An 18,339-nucleotide genomic window follows, 5' to 3' on the forward strand; every position below is an offset into this window, starting at 1 on the left:
TAGACAAGAACCCATCATCAATGGTTTGAAAGTTGAAGCTTTTAGAGACACAGGGGCTAGCATCACCATGGTGGCTGATGGCATAGTCCCCTCTAAGCAACTTTTACCTGGTGCCACATACCAGGTTACAAACATTGATGGAATCCAAACAAATCATCCCATGGCAGTAGTAAGTCTCAGCTGGGGAGGTGTCATAGGCCCAAAGAGAGTGGCAGTGTCACCAAACTTGCCTGTGGACTGCCTACTTGGTAATGATTTGGAGATCTCAGCCTGGGCTGAGGTTGAACAGGAAACCCATTCTAGAATGGTGAATTCCAATGGAAAGGTTAGTGGGGCTGTAATGGCTACAGCCCCAATTCAAGATGTCCTTCCTGAAAAGGTTGGTAGGGCTGAGAAACTCTCTGCCCCGTCTTTAGCAAAAGCTCTTCCTGAACAGAATAGCAAAGCTGTTATGATAACAGCAGAAACCCAAACTGAGTCTCCTCCTGAAAAGGTTGGTGGGGCTGTGATGGCCACAGCCCAAACTCAAACTGACATGTGTGTTGTGAAACCTGAAATGATGGATAACTCCACACAAACTGAGAGCATGGAGGAGGAAGAGAAATCTCCCCCTCACCAGACTTTAGGACAGGATCAGCCTCCTCAGGGAACTGATCTTACCCCTGATGAAGGAGCTGCCCCAGAGGTGGTTGGGCCTAGCCTGACAGAACCTCTGATGTCAGTGGACCCTTCTCAGGTGGGACCCAGTCTGGAGCAGGTAACCTGCCCCTCTCTACCTTGCCTTAGCCAGCCCAGGGCTGCAGAGGACAAGAAGGACAGTGAGACCCAGAGGGCCCCCTGTCAAATAAAGCACCCCCATCAAAAGATTAGGTGCACCAAAACTAGTAGCCCTAGTAAGGTGAAAACTTTAAAAACTCATGAGGGAGCCCCCTTAAAAACAGTTAGGGACCTCCCACAGATGGATTCTGTTGGGCACAGCCAAACCTGGGACCCAAGGGGCCCAAACCTGAACTGTCCCTCCAGCAAGCCAAACAGAGGGACCCAGCCTCCAGCTTTAGGTAGCCAGAGGTTGACCCTGAGAGCACAGTGCAACTCAGTTAAAGAAAGAAAGGCACACATGGTGGAAGATAATTGGAGGAAGCCACGCCCTAACTTAGTAGAGCCTCACTTCAAAACTCCATATCCAAACCAGCCTTTAACTTTGCATAAACACACCCAAGGTAGTGATTCCCTATGGTGGAGACCCTCTAATACCCAAAGGGTGAGGGACTGCTTAGTGGACCATGAGACAGGGGGTACCCATGCTAGTGCAGGTACTTCCTTATATGGCCACTCAGGCAATATAGGCTTACCTGGCCAAGGATAGCCTTATCTCCTTTCGTTTGGGGGGGGGTTATGTAGGAAGGTGGCTACCTGACTATGGTTACCCCGGATTTTTTGCCTGTGTTTAGCTGGTTTTTTGACTTAGTTGACCTGGTTCCCTGCTAATCAGGGCCCCAGGCCATCTGCTCTCTCTGTAAAATGGATTCCATGTACCCTAGGTACATACCAATTGGAAATGGACTCCTTGTCAGCCCCTGTAGAATGCACTATAGGTGCACAGGGCATAGGAGCCACTAAGGCCTACCAGGGGCTGCAGCATATCTTTTGCCACCCCTGGCTGGTTCTTAAATTGACACAACTGGCTGATCACTCAGCTGGGGTAAGGTGGTGTACACACCCCTTGCTTAGATATAGTATACCTATGTCTAAACCTATATCTGGACACATGTAAACCTGTGAGCCACTCCTATGGAAAGGCCTCATCAATCCTGGAGGCTGAGTGCGTGGTTTTATGTGAGATGGAGCTCTAGCATGAGCTGAGCCTGTCTGCAGCTGTCGGGAACAAATCCCTAAGCTGTTTCAGGATAATGCCATACCATATACTATTAAGTGCCTTATAATCCTCGCGATTATTTAGCAACTTTGGTTTGGCTTTATCAAAACATGTCGTGTAAGGTGTCATACGCTTTGGAATACCATCCCCTCGCCAATTCTGGCGACGGGGATGGCATTCCACCCCTCTAGAGGGGTAAGACATGTTACTTTGCTTTAATGCGGTTGATTTCTCCAAAGACCTTAAGATCCACAAAATGGATGCCTCTGCCACAGACAAATGTCTGGACCCCTGGAGCTGACCGAAACTCAGCCAAAGGGGTCCTGGACAAAGGGTTTCCTGTCGCAGGGAGGTGTTACACCCCCCCAGACAGGAGATAGTGGATTGTAGCAGGGAGGTTTGAAAGAAACCAGACAGTGCCTGGGGAGCACAAGGCTTCCCCTTGCATAATCCGGTCAAACCGGTTCTGGGGCAGCCCAGCCCCAGCTCCAGTGAGACCTGGACAAAGGAAAGGGGGTGTAACCACTCCCCTTCCTGGTCCCACCCATAGGGGGGGACCTAGCAGGAGATCCACCCCTCAGATTGGAATAAGAGTGGGAGCAGTGCCCTAGCACAGCAGATTTATTTATTTATTTATTTATTTATTTGATTTGTATCGCGCGTTATAGCCACCGGGGCCTCTAAGCGCTGGTTGTCCAAATTAACCAGATCATCCTGAAATCACCTTTAAACTAAGAAGACGACTGGACTTCGACATTCTGATGATAGAAGACTGAAGAGAATCTCCCTTGTGGCCTAGGAGGGGCCACCCTGTGAACACAGGCACCACCCAGCACCTCGACATCTGCTTTGCCGCCGCCTCCCGCCGGAGCCCGAGTGCAGAGCCTGACAAGACCCAGCTTCCCAGACTTCTCCCAGCCCGATCCACAGTCCCTGCAAAGAAGGGACCCGTGGAGGCACCGAGAGACGTGGGAGCGGACATCTTGAAAGACCCCCGAGACGCTGACTGCGCAGCACCCCAGGCACCCTCGACTCTGTGCTTTGGGGTTTGAGAAGCCCCACAATCGAGCAGCATTTGCACCAAAGATCAGCCCTCCAGCATCTCCACGATCTGCGTGGGGCCCTTTTGCTTTGTGCCACTCGACTCGCCATCCCGGCCGCTTGTCACGTGGTCAGCGGCCATCTTGGCGACGAAACCTACGAGTTACACTGTGGGTCTGGTTGCTCCAGATCTGCCCTCGCTCCTGTAGAAAGGAGTACCCGCTCTGACCTTGCTGGTCCGAGTAATAAGCCTTTTTCACTTTCCCCGTGGCTTGCATTAGCCAAGGCTTGTTTGCTTCAATCGAGTTGCCGACACCGCCATCAGCTAGAGCCTTCGAGGGACAGCTCGTGATCGACTCCTGGACGTCCTTGACCTCTTCGTGTCCACGTGGCTGCAGAGAGAAGCAACACCTCATCACCTGTTTGCACCCGACTTTGCCTGGTTCCAATCTGGTTCCACGGTGGTCACTGGTCAGTGACTTTGAACACTGTCCCCTCTGCTTTCAGGTCTTCACCACTTCAGATCCACCCTTGGATCCACCGGACACTGCTCCTTCACATCGCCTGCAGCATCTTCAGCTTCAAGCGCCAAGAACCTGCGTGTCAAAACCCGACGCCACTTCGACCCTGTGCACCCACTTCCTGTGGGTGAGGTAACTTTGCTCCGCCGGTGTTCCCACACTGGTGCACATCTCTAGGGTCTGTGTGTTAAGTTTTGTTCCTCTAGGTTCAGCGGAAGTGTCCTTTAACTTTAACTTTACAACTTTTACGCACCATTGGTTAACATTGGTGCGTGCGTGCGCTTTCTGCACATCTCCCGAATCCCGAGGGCCATTCCCGACTTCAGCATTGCTTGTCCTGACTGCTCCCAGCGATTCCCTAGGCCTTAGGGCTAACCACTGCTCGAGTGGCACCTCTTATACCACTTGTTTAGTATATGGTTTGAGTGGCCCCCTGCCCTCATCCATAATTGTGCAACTTTGTATGTTTAAACAGTGCTTTTGATTTAACGCTTGTGCCCCTTTATTCATAAAGAATACTGGGGATTGTTTTTAGTAATAAACACATATATTTTTATAATATATACTTGTGTGGTGTCCTTTCATTTGGTATTACAGGATTGTATGTGGTAAAACAGCTCGCTTAACACGACCTCTTAAGTTAAGCCTTTAGGCTGCTTAGTCCATGCTACCCCTAGGATAGCTTGTCTAATAAGGTTGACTTACAACCAGACACCATAAGGGATTGTTTGGTCAGGTAGTAGGTGGTTCCAGAATTGGAAACATCCCCTACCAGGCCAACTTCTCACAGCGACTTTAACAATTGTTTTTTTAGCTGTATTAAAAAACAAGGTAACGCCGTAAATTTTAGAAAAGAGATTTTTTCAAAGTAAAACATAGGTGTGACCTGCCTTCACATTAGGCTTCATAAACAAAAGAAAAAACATCTCTATGTGTTATATTCACTTTTTAATAACACATTTTTGTTTTAGGCACAAGCAAAAAGCAGCATTGGTGATGCATGTGTTTTTCAATGGGGTTTTTTAAAGTCTACCAAAATACGGTTTACCAATACATTTTCATTATTTTCTCTTTGGTATCTCATTATGCACATGTTAATAAACAGGTTCATGCATTATTAGCTAAATAGCATAAAAACACACTGAATTATTAACAATAATCTTTGAGATTTGGGTGACCAGATGGCCGGAAATCGAAAATCGCCTCGTATGGATTCAACTTCCATTTCGTGCACTTTCTATGTGGGCCACATGCATAAGAATTGGTACAATAATGCATACGAATCTTAGCTAGAATCTGCAATTGAAATTAAGTCTTTAACTTATATGCTTCAAGAATTATAGGGCACATTCTGCTATGTATAATATCCTATCCATTTCAATGGGACGACCAGATGGCCGCAAATTGAAAATCGCGTCGTATGGATTCATATTGCGTTGTATGTACCTTACGTGTAAGCCACATGCATTTAAAATGACACAATGTAGTAGGGTATGCTATAGAATGTGTTGCAGTTGGAAATCAAGCTCTATCTAGTATGGATCATGACTGATGACACAATATACGTGACTCATTTTGCAAAAAATGGAGGCAAATTTTATAAAACATGCGTTTAATCACTGAATGATTCTCACCACTTCTAAGCATGGCACAGGCATGACAATGACCACAGGGCAGTGGCATGATGGTAACTGTATGCTGCACTCAGAATTATGGATCCAGATTGTATGGTTTTAGAATTATGGGCCACAACGTAAGGCATATTTTTTCACACATGTGACGTTATTGAAAAACATCATACATTCAACTTCACATTTTGTAGCCAAAAGCATAAAGTGTTCTTCAACACACATGAAAGTGAAAAATAAAAACTTTTCCTGAAGATTACACTTGATTTGTACCTTGTCCCTATAAGCCACAAATATGAGAGTTACCACTATAAAGTGTAGATGTCTTAGCTACATACTGTGATTGAAATTAGGTCAGTACCTCATATGGTTCAAGATTTATAGTGCACCACATACTATGTAATATATCCTATCCATTTCAATGGGTGACCAGATGGCCGCAAATTAAAAATCGCCTCGTATGGATTCAAATTGCTTTGTATGCACCTTGTGTGTAAGCCACATGCATATAAAATGGCACACTGTAGTAGGCTATGTTATAGAATGTGTTGCAGTTGGAAATCAAGCTCTATCTAATATGGATCTTGACTGATGACATAACATACGTGACACATTTTGCAAAAGCTGGAGGAATTTTTAAAAAAATATGTGTTTAATCGCTGAAAGATTCACACCACTTTGAAGCTTTCCACATGCATGAAAATGAACACAGGACAGTGGCATCATGTTAGCTTAATGCTGCACTTCCAATTATGGATCCAGATTGTATGGTTTTAGAAGTATGGGACAAAATGTAAGGCATACTTTTTCGTACATGCGACGGTTATGAAAAACGTCATACATTCAACCTCAAATTTTGACAACTTTACAATACGCCACACACATAATAATTCACATGGGTAAGATGCACATCACTAGGAACAAAGTGCTGTTTAAATTATGTCTCTATAATGTACAGACTATGAATTATAGCCAAAAGTATAAAGTGTTCTACAACACACATGAAAGTGAAAAATAAAAACTTACCTGAAGGTTACACTTGATTTGTACCTTGTCCCTATAAGCCACAACCATGAGAGTTACCACTATGAATTGTAAATGTCTTAGCTACATACTGCAATTGAAATTAGGTCAGTACATCATATGCTTCAAGAAATAGAGTGCACTACATCCTCTGTAGTATATCCTATCCATTTCAAAGGGTGACCAGATGGCCGCAAATTAAAAATTGCCTCGTATGGATTCAAATTGCTTTGTATGACTGTTTTCAGGTCCCTGTAGCCACCAGGACCCCATAATATATCTCAGATGATATAACAAGAGTGGCTAGGGCTCATTTCCAGCCTCCAGGTACATGTCTGACTCCTATTTGTGACATTTCGAGGTGTTTGGGATCAAACTCATTTTTCCCAATATAGGCCATAGAGCTCAGAGTCACATCACATTGAGCTCAGAGTCACATCAAATTTCTAGTTCTGGACCTAAGGACCCCTTAGTATACCTCAGATGACATACCAGGAGTGTCTAAGACCCATTTCTGGCCTCCAGGGATGACTTTTTGAAGTTTTGGGGTTTAAGGGGGCATAGTCACTTCTTCCATCCAGGCTACGTTGCTCAAAATCGGGTACGATGTCAGGTTCTTCCCTTGGCTGGAAGCTGAAAAAAAACCTTCAGATAATAGCAAAGGTAGATAGATCAAATGAAAGCATCAGATCTGAGCTTTCTAACAAGTATATTTAGGTCATGGGTACTCACAAAGTGACTGTGATATCCATTCTGAGCTATTTGGAAAATTAGCAAATCTTGTCAAACTTTTTTTGACGATTTTTGCTAATTTTCGGTATCAACCCTCATGTGAGAAGTTGGCCTGGTAGGGGATGTTTCCAATTCTGGAACCACCTACTACCTGACCAAACAATCCCCTTATGGTGTCTGGTTGTAAGTCAACCTTATTAGACAAGCTATCCTAGTGGTAGCATGGACTAAGCAGCCTAAAGGCTTAACTTAAGAGGTCGTGTTAAGCGAGCTGTTTTACCACATACAATCCTGTAATACCAAATGAAAGGACACCACACAAGTATATATTATAAAAATATATGTGTTTATTACTAAAAACAATCCCCAGTATTCTTTATGAATAAAGGGGCACAAGCGTTAAATCAAAAGCACTGTTTAAACATACAAAGTTGCACAATTATGGATGAGGGCAGGGGGCCACTCAAACCATATACTAAACAAGTGGTATAAGAGAGGCCACTCGAACAGTGGTTAGGCCTAGGGCCTAGGGAATCGCTGGGAGCAGTCAGGACAAGCAATGCTGAAGTCGGGAATGGCCCTCGGGATTCGGGAGATGTGCGGAAAGCGCACGCATGCACCAATGTTAACCAATGGTGCGTAAAAGTCAAATAGTTAAAGTTTAAGGACACTTCCGCTGAACCTAGAGGAACAAAACTTAACACACAGACCCTAGAGGTGTGCACCAGTGTGGGAACACCGGCGGAGCAAAGTTACCTCACCCACAGGAAGTGGGTGCACAGGGTCGAAGTGGCGTCGGGTTTTGACACGCAGGCTCTTGGTGCTTGAAGCTGAAAGGGCTGCAGGCAGGGTGAAGACGAAGTGTCCGGTGGAGTCCAAGGGTGGACTCAAGTTGTAGAGTACCTGAAAGCAGAGGGGACAGAGTCTGGGTCACTCAGCAGTGACCAGGGTGGAACCAGGACGGAACCAGGCAATGTCGGGCGCAATCAGGTGGTCGTCGAGGCGCTTCTCTTCGCTGTCACGTGGGCTCTGGGGCATCTGCGACGTCCAGGAGCAGGTCACGATCTGTCCCACGCAGGCTCTCACCGTCGGTGCAGTCGGCTTCCGGTTTGGAGCAAACAAGCCTTGGTAAGAGCAATCCACGCGGGATTGGAAGATGGCGTCTCACTCGGACCAGGAAGGTCAGAGTCGGGGCTCCCTTTCAGGGGAGCTGGTGTGGATCTGGAGCAACCAGAATCACGAGTCTTCTTTTGTAGTTCGTCGGCACAGGGACCACAAGCCAGCTGGCAAGTGACCGGGCCAACGCGTTGAGCCAAATCGTGCCAAAGGGCCCCACGCAGCACTCGTCGAGTGTGGAGGGCTGAACTTCGGCTCAGGAGTAGCTCAGGGTGGGGGCTTCTCAAACCCCGGTGTACAGCTTCGAGGGTCACTCGTGGGCTGCACGGTCAGCGTCTCGTGGTCACTTCAAGATGGCGTGCCCCACGCTTCCGGTCGCCTCCACGGGTCTCAGCTTTGCAGGGACTGTGGATCGGGCTGTTAGAAGCTGGGCAGGCTTGATCTCGTCGATCTCAGTCGCTCGAGTTCCGGCGGGAACTGCAACCAAGTAGACGTCGAGGGCTGGATGGTGCCTGCTGCTGCAGGGTGGTCACTCCTTGACCACAAGGGAGATTCTTCGGGCTTCCACGTTGAGATGGAGGGCGAAGGGTCCAGAATATCGTTTCAAATGTTTCTTCCAGGAAATCTGGTGTGCCTTGGCACTGCTCCCACTCTTATTCGAATCTGGTGGGCGTGATTACCTGCTAGGTCCCCTCCTATGGGTGGGACCCAGGAAGTGGGTGGATACACCCCCTTCCTTTGATCCAGGCCGCCCTGGCACGAGGGCTGGAGTGCCCCAGAACCGGTTTGGCCGGATTATGCAAGGGGCAGCCTTGTGCGCCCCAGGCAGTGTCTGGTTTCTTTCAAACCTCCCTGCTACAATACACTATCTCCTGTCTGGAGGGCGGTGACACCCTCCTGTGACAGGAAACCCTTTGTCCAGGACCCCCTTGACTGGGTTTCGGTCAGCTCCAGGGGTCCAGACATTTGTCTGTGGCAGAGGCATCCATTTTGGGGATCTTAAGGTCTTTGGAGAAATCAACCGCATTAAAGTAAAGTAACATGTCTTACCCCTCTAGAGGGGTGGAATGCCATCCCCGTCGCCAGAACTGGCGAGGGGATGGTATTCCAAAGCGTATGACACCTTACACGACATGTTTTGATAAAGCCAAACCAGAGTTGCTAAATAACCGCGAGGATTATAAGGCACTTAATAGTATATGGTATGGCATTATCCTGAAACAGCTTAGGGATTTGTTCCCGACGGCTGCAGACAGGCTCAGCTCATGCTAGAGCTCCATCTCACATAAAAACCAAGCACCCAGCCTCCAGGATTGGTGAGGCCTGTCTATAGGAGTGGCTCACAGGTTTACATGTGTCCAGATATAGGTTTAGACATAGGTATACTATATCTAAGCAAGGGGTGTGTACACCACCTTACCCCAGCTGAGTGATCAGCCAGTTGTGTCAATTTAAGAACCAGCCAGGGGTGGCAAAAGATATGCTGCAGCCCCTGGTAGGCCTTAGTGGCTCCTGTGCCCTGTGCACCTATAGTGCATTCTACAGGGGCTGACAAGGAGTCCATTTCCAATTGGTATGTGCCTATAGCACATGTGTCATTAATTTAGTGAGAGAACAGCAGGCTGGGGGTCTGATCAGCAGGCCCACAGCCTCAGTAGTCGAAAACCAGTGAAGCAAAAAGCAAAAATTTGGGGTGACCATAGGATAGCAGACCCTACTCTCCTACACAACCCCCCCCCAAACGCAGGGACATTAAACTAACCTTGACCAGATAAGTCTTCATGTTCTAAGTGGAAGTACCTGGAGAGACCATCTGCATTACCATGGTCAGTCCCTGGGCGGTGCTCCACTGTAAAGTCCATCCCCTGTAGGGAAATGGACCACCTGAGCAGTTTGGGATTTTCACCCTTCATCTGATTAAGCCATAAGAGGGGCTTATGGTCTGTTTGCACTAGGAAGTGAGTTCCAAACAAGTAGGACCTCAACTTCTTTAATGCCCAAACCACAGCAAAGGCCTCCCTCTCAATGGCTGACCAACGTTTTTCTCTTGGGGTTAGCCTCCTGCTAATGAAAGCAATTGGCTGGTCTTGACCATCTTGATTAAGTTGTGAGAGTACAGCTCCCACCCCCAACTCAGAAGCATCTGTCTGAACAATGAACTGTTTGGAGTAGTCAGGACTCTTTAGGATAGGTGCAGAGCACATGGCCTTCTTCAGGTCTTCAAATGCCTTCTGACAGCTAACTGTCCACTGAACCTTTTTTGGCATCTTCTTGGATGTCAAGTCATTCAATGGTGTCACTATAGACCCATAGTTTTTCACAAACTTTCTGTAATACCCAGTCAGGCCCAAGAAGGCTCTGACTTGTGTCTGGGTAACTGGAGGAGCCCAGTCCTGTATGGCCTGGATTTTGCTTTCCAGTGGCTGAACCTGGCCTCCACCTACTAGGTGGCCCAGGTATACAACCTTACTCTGCCCTATCTGGCACTTTGTGGCCTTGATAGTTAGGCCTGCCTTTTGCAGGGCCTCCAAAACTTTCTTCAGGTGGATCAGGTGATCCTCCCAGGTGGAGCTAAAGACAGCAATATCATCCAGATAAGCTGCACAAAAGTCATCCAACCCAGTAAGGACTTGGTTCACCAACCTTTGAAAAGTGGCAGGTGCATTCTTCAAACCAAAGGGCATTACCACAAACTGATAATGTCCACTAGGGGTAGAGAATGCTGTTTTGGCTTTTGACTCCTCAGCTAGTCTGATTTGCCAGTAGCCAGCTGTCAGATCAAATGTGCTCAGAAACTTGGCAGAAGCCAATCTGTCAATGAGCTCATCTGCTCTTGGAATGGGGTGAGCATCTGTCCTAGTGACAGCATTGAGGCCCCTGTAATCCACGCAAAACCTCATTTCTCTCTTACCATCTTGGGTATGAGGTTTTGGCACCAGGACTACTGGGCTGGCCCATGGGCTCTCTGATGGCTCAATCACTCCAAGCTCCAACATCTTTTGCACCTCAGCCTTGATGCAATCCCTGACATGATCAGGTTGCCTGTAGATCTTATTCTTGACAGGCAGACTGTCACCAGTGTCCACAACATGGGTACACCAGTCAGTTTGGCTGGGTGTGAGTGAAAACATTTGCCTGTGAGCCTGCAAAACTTGTCTGCAGTCCCTCTGTTGCTGGTCAGTGAGGCTGCCTGCCAAGGCTACTCCATCAACTGAACCATCATCAGGGTTCTGGGAAAGCAGGTCTGGGAGAGGGTCACTCTCTTCCTCCTGTTCCCCATCTGTGGCCATGAGCAAGCTCATGTCCTCTGTGAGAAGTTGGCCTGGTAGGGGATGTTTCCAATTCTGGAACCACCTACTACCTGACCAAACAATCCCCTTATGGTGTCTGGTTGTAAGTCAACCTTATTAGACAAGCTATCCTAGTGGTAGCATGGACTAAGCAGCCTAAAGGCTTAACTTAAGAGGTCGTGTTAAGCGAGCTGTTTTACCACATACAATCCTGTAATACCAAATGAAAGGACACCACACAAGTATATATTATAAAAATATATGTGTTTATTACTAAAAACAATCCCCAGTATTCTTTATGAATAAAGGGGCACAAGCGTTAAATCAAAAGCACTGTTTAAACATACAAAGTTGCACAATTATGGATGAGGGCAGGGGGCCACTCAAACCATATACTAAACAAGTGGTATAAGAGAGGCCACTCGAACAGTGGTTAGGCCTAGGGCCTAGGGAATCGCTGGGAGCAGTCAGGACAAGCAATGCTGAAGTCGGGAATGGCCCTCGGGATTCGGGAGATGTGCGGAAAGCGCACGCATGCACCAATGTTAACCAATGGTGCGTAAAAGTCAAATAGTTAAAGTTTAAGGACACTTCCGCTGAACCTAGAGGAACAAAACTTAACACACAGACCCTAGAGGTGTGCACCAGTGTGGGAACACCGGCGGAGCAAAGTTACCTCACCCACAGGAAGTGGGTGCACAGGGTCGAAGTGGCGTCGGGTTTTGACACGCAGGCTCTTGGTGCTTGAAGCTGAAAGGGCTGCAGGCAGGGTGAAGACGAAGTGTCCGGTGGAGTCCAAGGGTGGACTCAAGTTGTAGAGTACCTGAAAGCAGAGGGGACAGAGTCTGGGTCACTCAGCAGTGACCAGGGTGGAACCAGGACGGAACCAGGCAATGTCGGGCGCAATCAGGTGGTCGTCGAGGCGCTTCTCTTCGCTGTCACGTGGGCTCTGGGGCATCTGCGACGTCCAGGAGCAGGTCACGATCTGTCCCACGCAGGCTCTCACCGTCGGTGCAGTCGGCTTCCGGTTTGGAGCAAACAAGCCTTGGTAAGAGCAATCCACGCGGGATTGGAAGATGGCGTCTCACTCGGACCAGGAAGGTCAGAGTCGGGGCTCCCTTTCAGGGGAGCTGGTGTGGATCTGGAGCAACCAGAATCACGAGTCTTCTTTTGTAGTTCGTCGGCACAGGGACCACAAGCCAGCTGGCAAGTGACCGGGCCAACGCGTTGAGCCAAATCGTGCCAAAGGGCCCCACGCAGCACTCGTCGAGTGTGGAGGGCTGAACTTCGGCTCAGGAGTAGCTCAGGGTGGGGGCTTCTCAAACCCCGGTGTACAGCTTCGAGGGTCACTCGTGGGCTGTACGGTCAGCGTCTCGTGGTCACTTCAAGATGGCGTGCCCCACGCTTCCGGTCGCCTCCACGGGTCTCAGCTTTGCAGGGACTGTGGATCGGGCTGTTAGAAGCTGGGCAGGCTTGATCTCGTCGATCTCAGTCGCTCGAGTTCCGGCGGGAACTGCAACTAAGTAGACGTCGAGGGCTGGATGGTGCCTGCTGCTGCAGGGTGGTCACTCCTTGACCACAAGGGAGATTCTTCGGGCTTCCACGTTGAGATGGAGGGCGAAGGGTCCAGAATATCGTTTCAAATGTTTCTTCCAGGAAATCTGATGTGCATTGGCACTGCTCCCACTCTTATTCGAATCTGGTGGGCGTGATTACCTGCTAGGTCCCCTCCTATGGGTGGGACCCAGGAAGTGGGTGGATACACCCCCTTCCTTTGATCCAGGCCGCCCTGGCACGAGGGCTGGAGTGCCCCAGAACCGGTTTGGCCGGATTATGCAAGGGGCAGCCTTGTGCGCCCCAGGCAGTGTCTGGTTTCTTTCAAACCTCCCTGCTACAATACACTATCTCCTGTCTGGAGGGCGGTGACACCCTCCTGTGACAGGAAACCCTTTGTCCAGGACCCCCTTGACTGGGTTTCGGTCAGCTCCAGGGGTCCAGACATTTGTCTGTGGCAGAGGCATCCATTTTGTGGATCTTAAGGCCTTTGGAGAAATCAACCGCATTAAAGTGAAGTAACATGTCTTACCCCTCTAGAGGGGTGGAATGCCATCCCCGTCGCCAGAACTGGCGAGGGGATGGTATTCCAAAGCGTATGACACCTTACACGACATGTTTTGATAAAGCCAAACCAGAGTTGCTAAATAACCGCGAGGATTATAAGGCACTTAATAGTATATGGTATGGCATTATCCTGAAACAGCTTAGGGATTTGTTCCCGACGGCTGCAGACAGGCTCAGCTCATGCTAGAGCTCCATCTCACATAAAAACCATGCACCCAGCCTCCAGGATTGATGAGGCCTTCCATAGGAGTGGCTCACAGGTTAATATGTGTCCAGATATAGGTTTAGATATAGGTATACTATATCTAAGCAAGGGGTGTTTACACCACCTTACCCCAGCTGAGTGATCAGCCAGTTGTGTCAATTTAAGAACCAGCCAGGGGTGGCAAAAGATATGCTGCAGCCCCTGGTAGGCCTTGGTGGCTCCTATGCCCTGGGCACCTATAGTGCATTATACAGGGGCTGACAAGGAGTCCATTTCCAATTTGTGGTATGTACCTAGGGTACATGGAATCCATTTTACAGTGAGAGCAGATGGCCTGGGGCCCTGATTAGCAGGGAACCAGGTCAACTAAGTCAAAAACCAGCTAAACACAGGCAAAAAATCCGGGGTAACCATAGTCAGGTAGCCACCTTCCTACATAACCCCCCCCCAAACGAAAGGAGATAAGGCTATCCTTGGCCAGGTAAGCCTATATTGCCTGAGTGGCCATATAAGGAAGTACCTGCACTAGCATGGGTACCCCCTGTCTCATGGTCCACTAAGCAGTCCCTCACCCTTTGGGTATTAGAGGGTCTCCACCATAGGGAATCACTACCTTGGGTGTGTTTATGCAAAGTTAAAGGCTGGTTTGGATATGGAGTTTTGAAGTGAGGCTCTACTAAGTTAGGGCTTGGCTTCCTCCAATTATCTTCCACCATGTGTGCCTTTCTTTCTTTAACTGAGTTGCACTGTGCTCTCAGGGTCAACCTCTGGCTACCTAAAGCTGGAGGCTGGGTCCCTCTGTTTGGCTTGCTGGAGGGACAGTTCAGGTTTGGGCCCTTTGGGTCCCAGGTTTGGCTGTGCCCAACAGAATCCATCTGTGGGAGGTCCCTAACTGTTTTTAAGGGGGCTCCCTTAGGAGTTTTTAAAGTTTTCACCTTACTAGGGCTACTAGTTTTGGTGCACCTAATCTTTTGATGGGGGTGCTTTATTTGACAGGGGGCCCTCTGGGTCTCACTGTCCTTCTTGTCCTCTGCAGCCCTGGGCTGGCTAAGGCAAGGTAGAGAGGGGCAGGTTACCTGCTCCAGACTGGGTCCCACCTGAGAAGGTTCCACTGACATCAGAGGTTCTGTCAGGCTAGGCCCAACCACCTCTGGGGCAGTTCCTTCATCAGGGGTAAGATCAGTTCCCTGAGGAGGCTGATCCTGTCCTAAAGTCTGGTGAGGGGGAGATTTCTCTTCCTCCTCCATGCTCTCAGTTTGTGTGGAGTTATCCATCATTTCAGGTTTCACAACACACGTGTCAGTTTGAGTTTGGGCTGTGGCCATCACAGCCCCACCAACCTTTTCAGGAGGAGACTCAGTTTGGGTTTCTGCTGTTATCATAACAGCTTTGCTATTCTGTTCAGGAAGAGCTTTTGCTAAAGATGGGGCAGAGAGTTTCTCAGCCCTACCAACCTTTTCAGGAAGGACATCTTGAATTGGGGCTGTAGCCATTACAGCCCCACTAACCTTTCCATTGGAATTCACCATTCTAGAATGGGTTTCCTGTTCAACCTCAGCCCAGGCTGAGATCTCCAAATCATTACCAAGTAGGCAGTCTACAGGCAAGTTTGGTGACACTGCCACTCTCTTTGGGCCAATGACACCTCCCCAGCTGAGACTTACTACTGCCATGAGATGATTTGTTTGGATTCCATCAATGTTTGTAACCTGGTATGTGGCACCAGGTAAAAGTTGCTTAGAGGGGACTAGGCCATCAGCCACCATGGTGATGCTAGCCCCTGTGTCTCTAAAAGCCTCAACTTTCAAACCATTGATGATGGGTTCTTGTCTATACTTGCTCAAAGTATTTGGGCAAGCAGAGAAGTTGGCAAACCCCATGCCAACCTCATAAACAAGATCATTGGGTGATGGGGACCTGGATAGGCCAGGGTCCACCTGATTTCCAAAAGTAAACCCACCCAGATTCCTGGGTGTGCTTCCACTTCCTGGGGGATTACTGCTGACAGTAACAGGAGGTGTTGAAGCTGGCTTTGGAGGTATATTTTCTTTATTGTTATTCTTGGGACAACAGCTGTCTGTTTTGTAATGCCCCACCTGTTTACAGGGATAACAATAGGGTTTTTTCTCAGTTGAAGAAGTGTCTTGGGACCCACCCCCATCCTTGGAGTTTTTGGGCCCTGGGGAAGTCTTTTCTTTACTTTTATCCCCACCCTTATCTTGAGGCTTGGTAGACTCCTTCTTCTGGTTACTGTCCTGATTCTTAGGCCTAATCCTGGTTCTGACCCATTTGTCTGCCTTCTTTCCCAATTCTTGGGGAGAGGTCAGATCAGAGTCTACCAGGTGCTGGTGTAAGAGCTGGTTCTGACAATTACTTAGGATCTGCTCCCTCATAATCAAATTATACAGTCCTGTAAAGTCATGTACTTTGCTGCCATGTAGCCAACCCTCCAGAGCCTTAGTAGCACAATCTACAAAATCAGTCCAGTCCTGAGTCTGTGTCTTCTGGGTATCTCTGAACTTCAACCTGTACTGTTCAGTGGTTAAGCCAAACCCATCTATTAGAACACTCTTCAGGACTTTGTATTTGTTTGCATCCTCATGTCTAACAGTGAGGAGCTTGTCTCTCCCTTTCTCTGAAAAGGAGTACCATAAGATTGCTGCCCACTGTTCCTCAGGAACCTGCTGTACCATGCAGGCTCTCTCAAGAGCAGTCATCCATTTGTGGATGTCATCCCCTTCTTTGAAGGGGGGCACAATCTTTGTCAGGTTTCTACTATCATAGGACCTGGGTTTCTCTTTAGGAATATTGCTGCCACCAGTGGCATCTAAGCCACACAATTTTTGCTCTCTTGCCAAGGCAAGTCTAGCTTGAGCCAAGGCTACCTCCTCCCTCTCTATCTGGAGTTTGACAGCCCTCATTCTGGCCCTATGTTCTAGCTTTTGAGAAGCACCCATGCTTCTCTGTGATTCTCTGGAGGCACTAGAAATATGAGAGTCCCCTGAGGGAGATCTCACTCTTCTGTTGCCTGGGGGAATCATATGTTGGGTTCTGGGGAGGTGCTGGCCCTCTCCACTCCCCAGTAGGTCCAAGTTGGCCTGGCTAAGCCTACCAACTGGAACCTGGCTACCCTGATCCTGTACTTCTAAGTCCTCAACCTCTGAGTCCTCATCCAAGTCATCATCATCCTCCTCTTCAGGGGGATCAACTGCAGGGGGGTTCCCTCCAGTTCCTGTATCTAGGGAAGCTGCTTTTGCCTTCTCTAAGTCATCCTGTTCTAGGAGTTCTACCAGAATTAGGCAGGTGGGGCTTCTGCCCCTTTTTAACCCTCTTGCTTTGCACAAGACAATCAAGTCTCTGCGGGTTAGTTTGTCATATCCAGAAGTTGCCTGGGTAGGGTCAACTGTCACAGGACTAGACCCTGAGGCCTTTCCTGTGTCGGACATGGTTACTAGTGAGGTGTAAGTGGTGCACTTACCTACACTAAGTGTTTTCCTACTGGACCTTGCTAGTGAGTTGTAGTCAGGGGTGTGCTACTCCCTTCAACCTACAACTACTAAGTTCAGTAGAACTTAATATGCTAAGCTTTTGATTTTATATGTACCTAGAGGTACTTGATGTGATCTTTCAATTTGATATAAAGATTGCAATGGTAAAACAACAGCAAGCTCAAATCCGCACCGCTGCTCACCAATGTGAGAAGTTGGCCTGGTAGGGGATGTTTCCAATTCTGGAACCACCTACTACCTGACCAAACAATCCCCTTATGGTGTCTGGTTGTAAGTCAACCTTATTAGACAAGCTATCCTAGTGGTAGCATGGACTAAGCAGCCTAAAGGCTTAACTTAAGAGGTCGTGTTAAGCGAGCTGTTTTACCACATACAATCCTGTAATACCAAATGAAAGGACACCACACAAGTATATATTATAAAAATATATGTGTTTATTACTAAAAACAATCCCCAGTATTCTTTATGAATAAAGGGGCACAAGCGTTAAATCAAAAGCACTGTTTAAACATACAAAGTTGCACAATTATGGATGAGGGCAGGGGGCCACTCAAACCATATACTAAACAAGTGGTATAAGAGAGGCCACTCGAACAGTGGTTAGGCCTAGGGCCTAGGGAATCGCTGGGAGCAGTCAGGACAAGCAATGCTGAAGTCGGGAATGGCCCTCGGGATTCGGGAGATGTGCGGAAAGCGCACGCATGCACCAATGTTAACCAATGGTGCGTAAAAGTCAAATAGTTAAAGTTTAAGGACACTTCCGCTGAACCTAGAGGAACAAAACTTAACACACAGACCCTAGAGGTGTGCACCAGTGTGGGAACACCGGCGGAGCAAAGTTACCTCACCCACAGGAAGTGGGTGCACAGGGTCGAAGTGGCGTCGGGTTTTGACACGCAGGCTCTTGGTGCTTGAAGCTGAAAGGGCTGCAGGCAGGGTGAAGACGAAGTGTCCGGTGGAGTCCAAGGGTGGACTCAAGTTGTAGAGTACCTGAAAGCAGAGGGGACAGAGTCTGGGTCACTCAGCAGTGACCAGGGTGGAACCAGGACGGAACCAGGCAATGTCGGGCGCAATCAGGTGGTCGTCGAGGCGCTTCTCTTCGCTGTCACGTGGGCTCTGGGGCATCTGCGACGTCCAGGAGCAGGTCACGATCTGTCCCACGCAGGCTCTCACCGTCGGTGCAGTCGGCTTCCGGTTTGGAGCAAACAAGCCTTGGTAAGAGCAATCCACGCGGGATTGGAAGATGGCGTCTCACTCGGACCAGGAAGGTCAGAGTC

This window comes from Lissotriton helveticus (assembly GCF_964261635.1).
Source record: "Lissotriton helveticus chromosome 1_1 unlocalized genomic scaffold, aLisHel1.1 SUPER_1_unloc_72, whole genome shotgun sequence".
NCBI lineage: Eukaryota > Metazoa > Chordata > Amphibia > Caudata > Salamandridae > Lissotriton > Lissotriton helveticus.